Source organism: Chaetodon trifascialis, chromosome 2, assembly GCF_039877785.1.
Source record: "Chaetodon trifascialis isolate fChaTrf1 chromosome 2, fChaTrf1.hap1, whole genome shotgun sequence".
Lineage (NCBI taxonomy): Eukaryota > Metazoa > Chordata > Actinopteri > Chaetodontiformes > Chaetodontidae > Chaetodon > Chaetodon trifascialis.
In genome coordinates this window covers 5720344-5726343 of record NC_092057.1, presented here as the reverse complement: position 1 = coordinate 5726343, position 6000 = coordinate 5720344, and positions in this window count along the sequence as shown.

Below are 6000 nucleotides of genomic sequence, written 5' to 3'. Positions count from 1 at the left end.
AATGTCCACTCTGGAGAAGGTGAGGGGAAGTGGCCGGGACCAAAGGTTTCTCTTGGAAGTCAACACACTTCATTACTCTTTTGTGCAGCAGTTAGGGCTAAAAAAAAAGAAATATATTTCTATTCTATTACAACATGTGAGTTTGCTTTCTGTTTGCGCAGAAATGAGTCACCGTGATTGGTCAGTTTGGCAATTCTTATCATCGATTGATTGTTTGTTACTATGCAAAAGTGGATTTGAAGATGCCGCCGTGGCTTCTGGCCATTTTCTGACATTTTTAAAGCTTTAATGTGGCTGAGCTGCAATTGGCTTTCAGGCAACAGTCAACAGTAAATACAAAAAATTAATAAACATGGCAGTCCACGCAATACATACATGCCTACACAATAAGCCACCAAAGCCATCATGAAGGTCATTGGGGGAATAAATATTGATCAAAAACCATCTCAGATGAATTTGTGGTGAAAATAATCGTACTTCATGTAAATATATGATCCCTTGGTCCAGAGCACAGACTTGACTGAGGTTTTTTGGGACCTTTGATTATTTGGTATGTTTGCCAATGTTATGCATCCCCGTCCGCTATTTACAAAATTATTACTAAGCTTCCATTAACTTCCATTATCTGCAGAGCATTTCCTCCAAATGTAATGATGTAATGACACAAATCCATCAGCTGTTTACGCCCTCTAGAATGACACATATGAAAGAAAAGTCTTCTGATCTGAGGCCCTTATTGGCGGGACGACAGCGTTTGTCAGCGGTGGCACAAACATTACAAATCACTGTTGAAACATGTATTAATTTAATGATCCAAAAACATCGTGGTTAAGCTTTGGTTAGATTCAGGAGCAAAAACAACTCACTGGTTCGGGTTAAAAATGAATATTTCGTTAAAGGCTGTTTTGTTGAGGACTTTGGTTGACATGGTTACAATAAAAACATTTGGTTCAGGTTAAGGAACGATCGTGGTCATGCTTTAAAAAAAAAGGCTGGAAACAGGAAAAAAAAGGCTGGAAACAGGAAACGAACTGCGGTTTCCTGTCTTAAAGTCCGTCCACCCTGACCTCCTCCCTGCTGTCATCTTACTTCCTCCTTTGCTCTTGTCATAATAACTATGGACACTAGAGGGTTTTTTTGCTTGAACGTAAATATTATGTTATTTTGGGGCACGTGATTGGAAGAAGAAGTCTCGCTTTAGCATCTTTCAGGTCATTATGTTTGTTTGACAGCCAAGAACCTCACTGTTAGGTCACAGCTCTCATCGTATTTTTATACACCGAGGCAGCTTTCTTCTTTTTTGTGAAAAAACTCTGATACAGCTAGCACCAAACAGCTCACTGACAGAGTTAACAACAAGGAGCCTTTGGCATTTAAAGAGCCACATGTTTCCTGCAGGACTTGGTGGAAACCAAAAAACAGAGCTAAAAGGAGATTCAGAGACTCAGCATCTGCTAAATGAGTGAATTAGCAATTGTTTGCTAACGTTCACAATTCATAATGTCATAGTATATCAGTATTGTGTTTACAGCTTGTTCTGCTGCCCCCAAGTGGCCAAAAATCTGTTAATGCAGCTGCAAATCAGTGAGAGAAAAAAGGACAAAAGTGGCTATTTTGTTCACAAGAAAGTGTGGTCAGTGGAGCTCTGGCTCTAAGGGGGGTGTGTATACATCTGAGATAGAGCATGTGTCTGAATGCATGTGTGCTTATACGTATGTGAGGAAAGTCCTGGCAGGACGAGGGATGGGCATCGTTTTAATTAGCGCCGTGTTGGAAGCTGGAACAGTGGAATCGTTGTGGAAAAGTCCACAACAGCTGCAGTGGCTGTTTGCTGGCTATTTAACATAGCTCTCACTCCCACCGTGCACCCGTCCAGCTATCCCTGTTTCTCTGCCTTTCGCGTCCACTCCTGTGCTAGTTCAGGTGTCTGGGGCAGCTAAGGAAGCACTGGGTGGCACCCACCCAGACCGGCCGAGCTGGCAGCGGCCGCTCGGTTGAGGAATGTATGAGAGGGTTGCTGGCGAGCTCGCCGCTTGGCAGGTCGTCCCACTGGGGAATCACTCAGTGAGAGCAGACTGCAGCCAATTCCCTGTCAGTGGCCGGTGAGCTCACAAGGGCAGTAGTCGGGGAACACAGACGTAGACACAGAGACGGACTGTAGTCATGCTGTGTAATACCTTCCCGTTCACTCTGCCTAGCCGCCACCCCACCCTGCCCGCGGGGACGCACTCTAAATTTTCAGAGTGGAACTGAGAAATGAAAACAGTGTGTTCCGCTAAAAAACTTCAATGGGTGGAAATTGTTTTATGGCTGCAAAGCTCAGATTGCATATTCAGTGCAGACAGCGGTACACGGTACAAGATGTTTTCCAAGTCTGCACTATTTATACGCAAACATATTTTGATGTTCCGTTAATTGTTGCTCAGATTATCTTTTGACAATGCGAAGTTGCTTGACAAGCTCCATTTCTGAAGCCACACAGGTCGCGCCAAACCGAACCTCAGTTTCCACTTAAGCTAAACTTGAGGAGGAACCGACAACCCCAGAGCCTCACCTCAACCTGACCGCACTGCAACCGCTGCTGGCAGCCTGTTCCATCGCTGAGATGTTATGAACCATTGGTTGAGATATTGTTTTACTTTAGGCTTTACTCTGTCTATTTTGGCACCATAGAAATCAACACTGGCCTCCATGTTCGCTCCATGAATCACTGGCAAACCATTTCAGTTGAAAAGGTTCTCGAAAAAATTTAGTCTATTTTGACGGAAAAGTTTAAATAATTTGACATGGAATGTTTCTTGAGGCCTGAGCGAGAGTCTGATTTTCCATCCAAATGTACCAGTGTTTAGCTGTGAGTCAGGTGCTGCCAAGAGACTTTCAAAGGCTCCTTTGACTCAACTTCTTGGGAGATGGGAACTGCTTGTGGTGCAACACTGACATCTTGTGGAAAAGTGGAAGATGTGCAAAGAAAACAGACGGGTGAGCTGCAAAGTGTTTCCAGTTTCTGAAATATATACGTACATTTTGAGGAACCAATAGTATATTTGGATCCAGTTCTAGAACTTCAGTCACCCTTTAACCCATTCACCCTCCAACTGGTTGGAATTCACAAAAAATCTTGCAAGGAAAACAGAAACCCAACCCTTTTCTTTGTCTTATCAGATTTCTGACCTTTTATACAAACACCTTTAATTTAGAAACTAAAATGTGATGTTCGCAGGTAGATACGCTGTAATTTACCTCTGGATAAGGAGAGCAAACAGGCAGCAAAGGAGCTGAGGAGGATATTTGTATTTCCTCTTAAAGTGAAAGTGTGAAAAAAAAAGAGTAAAAGGACTGAAATGACAGGAAGACATAGGGTGACTTTCTGATTCACTCTGGGTGAAGGAGATGGGAATAATAATCTTCTGTAATGATTCATAATAACTCATCAACTGTATCGCGGATCACATCTTGCTTATAACAAATGACTTTTTGATGTAGATTCAAACTACAGATCATATAGCAAGACATAGCCTTGACCATCAGATGCTACTTCAAGGCCTTCAAATGCACATTTATCATTAAAACCTACAATTACACGACTCCATCCATCCATCCATCCATTTTCTATGCCGCTTATCCCTTTCGGGGTCGCGGGGGGGCCGGAGCCTATCTCGGCTGTCAACGGGCGAGAGGCGGGGTACACCCTGAACCGGTCGCCAGCCGATCGCAGGGAATTACACGACTCATTCATTATTATTTTCTTTTCATCAAATTTAATTAAATGATGTCAATCAAATTTTTCATAAATCATGCAAATTCTTTTTCTCATTGTACAGGAATCATTGAAAAAATTCTAAATATTCCAAATATTTCATATTTTGCTCATTATGTTTTTTACAGTTAATTTTATGCCTTTTATGAATGGATATTTCAGTGTGTTTCCAGCAGTGGAAATATTACATCTCTTTACATAAGGCATGTACCTGAATATACATTCACTATACATTAAACTGAGCCGCTTGCCTTGTAGGCAAAATCTGTCACTGACCTCTTTTGGCCACTAGATGGCGCTCATAACCCACTTTAAGATTTGCTGCTCCTCCTCTGACGGCAGTTCTGCTTGTTCACATTTTATTTCATTTATTTTTACAAAATGGTAACAAATGTATGTGATTAAAGAGACATTCAAACAAAAGCTTTATTGTGATTGTTTTTATTTTCTATTTATCTGACTGTTGTCCGTGGACTCTCTGTTAATTATAATAAAGTTTAGGGTTTATGCAGCCAAACATGGATATTACGATTTGGTAACATAATCGTGAACCCTTAAAGGACTGATTGATCGTTACTAATTAAAAATGCATTTTTTTAAATTACAAACAATAATTATGGGAGTCTTCTACGCCATATACAGTTATCATTTCTCATTCTGCAGAATATCAGGACTCTCAAGCTTTTCGATTGGCTGGAGGTTCACTTACACTTCCTGTGTTTTTTGATGCTTGATGTCTTCTGTCTTGCAATAGTGTGTTTACTTTCATAGCTTATATGAAGTCATGTGCATTGAATCATCTTTGAATTTTAAATGTGAAATATTAACCGGGCTCTGGAAAATCAGCTTCCCGTCCATACTGAGGACACATGAGATAAAATGGATTCACTGTGACTAAAAAGGACATCATTTTGGCTGATGGTGTTGAGGACAAGTGATGTTTAGTGGGCTTGACAAGATTCCTTCTGCTACTACAAGACAACATTTCTTTTGTTGTGGAGAGACAGAACTTTCATGCACCTGGTAAAGAGAAAAACATCTAATCCTCAGAAAAAGCAGGTCAAACAACGGTGCAGCTAACTGGGCTGAGTGTTTCTCTGGTGTCCTGAGAGGAAGGACTGTTGTAAATGGCTGTGATCGATGGGTCCCCGCCTTCACAGCCACCTGCCAAGGGCCAAGTCTTTAAACTGAAGGTGGAGGTAGGTGGAGGATACGGGCGGTGCACTTCATCTGCCTGAAAAGCAACACGACACCACGCTCGCACACGGGCGAAGCCTGTTTGTTCACTCAGGAATGAATTGAATGGGAAGTGAGACAGAGGATTATCTAATAAGACTGAGCAGTTAAGTGAGCTTGTTCTGTAAATGTCTGGTCCTGTTAAAGTCCCTATAAAACACATCAGCCTCCTCCTGTCCCTGTTCAACACACATATATGTCCTGATCACATGACAGCTGTAACCACATGGATCAATTATAGATTGGTGACATCATCGCAGTGTCTGGGTACAGTTTCTGTCCCCGTGTGAGGAGGGAATTCCCAGGTTGACCATGTGTATGCTTTACATCATCTGCTGCTCTGTGACCGGCTCTTGTTATAGTTTCAAGTCAGCACTGGTTTAGAAAATGGTTTAAAATCCTTTTTAGCAAGCGATTTACAGCTACATTTGCAGCGCGGTGGCAGCATTCATTTCGTATAGTGTCATGATACCACAGCAGGGCAAACGCCAGCTCACCACCCATTGAGTTAGACAAACACAGCGTCCCATTGTTATGTATTTACGAGCGCTGTGTTCCAGAAAGAGCCGCACTCGTCTCTTTTACGTGAATGGCCGGTAAAGATCTCGAATCCTCAATATATGTAAATAAACACATGCAAACAGATCTGAGGGTGCAAACAGGAAAGCTCAAATCAAAGCATAACAGTAACAAGGCATTCAGAATACATCAAAATAAGCATTACTACAAAGGCTCTATGAGGCTGCAGTGCTTTGAGCTAAATGCTAACCAGCGAGGCAACATGCTCACATGCTAAAATGCTAATGGTTGATGTAATGTTAAGCATGTTCACATCTTATTTTAGCATATTAGGATGCTGCATTAAGAGCATTAAGCATAAAATACTGCTGAGGCTGACGGGAATGTTGTTAGTTTCAAAGCTATTTGGTCATAAACCAAAATACTGGACAGACTGAGAATTTGACACAGTGATGGATGAAAAGTTAAGAGATCACTATTACTGAAAT